Here is a 2,137-nt window from a genome sequence, read left to right on the forward strand (position 1 = left end):
TCTCTTTCCTCTTTTCAAAAATCAAATCTTTTTCATAAAAATTTTTCAATCATATCTTTTTAATTGCTCTTTTCAAAATCTTTTTAATTAACTAATTGATTCAGTTCTCAATTTGCTTTGATCTTATTTTCTTTTTTATTTTTGATTCTTTATCTTAATTTCCTTTTATTTTATTTTATTTTTTTCGTTTAATTCAAAAAAATATATATATATATAAATAAATATATCTATTTGCAATCCATTATGGATCTAAGTGGAATTGATCAGTCCAAAAGGACTCTGGGGTCATATGCTAACCCCATTACAGCTGCATATGGGAGTAGCATATGTACACCTCCCATCAAAGCAAGCAGCTTTGAGCTAAATCCTCAACTCATTATCATAGTGCAGCAAAATTGTTAGTATTCCGGTCTTCCACAGGAAGAACCTACTGAGTTTCTGGCACAGTTTTTACAAATTGCTGACACAGTACATGATAAAGAGGTGGATCAGGATGTCTACAGATTACTACTGTTTCCATTTGCTGTAAAAGATCAAGATAAAAGGTGGTTGAATAACCAACCTACAGCAAGCATAAAGACATGGAAACAGTTATCAGACAAATTCCTGAATCACTTTTACCCTCCAAAAAGGATGACACAGCTAAGGCTAGACATCCAAGGCTTTAAACAAGAGGATAATGAATCCCTTTATAATGCCTGGGAGAGGTATAGAGGTATGCTAAGAAAATGCCCCTCTGAAATGTTTTCAGAGTGGGTACAGTTAGACATCTTCTACTATGGGCTTACAGAAAAAGCTCAGATGTCTTTAGACCACTCAGCTGGTGGATCTATACACATGAGGAAGACAATTGAAGAAGCTCAAGAGCTTATAGACACTGTTGCTAGAAACCAATATTTGTACTCTAGCAATGAGTTCTCTCCAAAAGAGGAAGTCATGGCAGTAGTCATTGATCCTAATCCTCAAGAACAGATGATTGAGCTTAATCAACAATTGCTCCTGATGACAGAACAATTAGCAGAATTTAAAGAGATGCTCCATGAAACTAAAGTTGCTAACAAGAACATAGAACTGCAGTTAAATCAAGCAAAACAGCAAATATCTAAACAGATAACAGAGGAATGTCAAGTAGTTCAACTGAGGAGTGGGAAGACATTGAATAACATTGCTCAAGGTAGCAAAAAGCCAAATAAGGAACAATTGACAGAGGATAACCAAACCACTGTTCAAAATCCCTCTGAGGACAGTAAGAGCCCAGAGAGGAATGCTATTGGCGTTCAAACGCCAGAAAAGGAGGGAAAGCTGGCGTTAAACGCCCATTCCCTGCCCAGTTCTGGCGTTCAAACGCCAGGAAAGGGGGAAAAGTTGGCGTTAAACGCCCATTTTCCACCCAATCCTGGCGTTCAAACGCAAAAGAGGAATCAGACACCTGAGAGTGCTGATAGTAATCCCTCTAAAAAGGCTTCTTCAACCACTTCTGTAAGGAATAAACCTGCAGCATCTAAGGTTGAAGAATATAAAGCCAAGATGCCTTATCCTCAGAAACTCCGCCAAGCGGAACAGGATAAGCAATTTGCCCGCTTTGCAGACTATCTAAGGACTCTTGAAATAAAGATTCTGTTTGCAGAGGCACTTGAGCAAATACCTTCTTATGCTAAGTTCATGAAAGAGATCTTAAGTCATAAGAAAGATTGGAGAGAAACTGAAAAAGTATTTCTCACTGAAGAATGCAGTGCAGTCATTCTAAAAAGCTTACCAGAAAAGCTTCAAGATCCAGGAAGCTTTATGATACCATGCACATTAGAGGGTACTTGTACCAAGAAAGCTCTATGTGATCTTGGGGCAAGTATCAACCTAATACCTGCATCCACTATCAGAAAGCTTGGCTTGACTGAAGAAGTCAAACCAACCAGGATATGTCTCCAACTTGCTGATGGCTCCATTAAATACCCATCAGGCATAATTGAGGACATGATTGTCAAGGTTGGGCCATTTGCCTTTCCCATTGACTTTGTAGTGCTGGAAATGGAGGAGCACAAGAGTGCAACTCTCATTCTAGGAAGACCTTTCCTAGCAACTAGACGGACCCTCATTGATGTCCAAAAAGGGGAATTAACCCTGAGAGTCAATGAGGATG

The sequence above is a fragment of the Arachis hypogaea genome, chromosome 9 (assembly GCF_003086295.3).
Source record: "Arachis hypogaea cultivar Tifrunner chromosome 9, arahy.Tifrunner.gnm2.J5K5, whole genome shotgun sequence".
Lineage (NCBI taxonomy): Eukaryota > Viridiplantae > Streptophyta > Magnoliopsida > Fabales > Fabaceae > Arachis > Arachis hypogaea.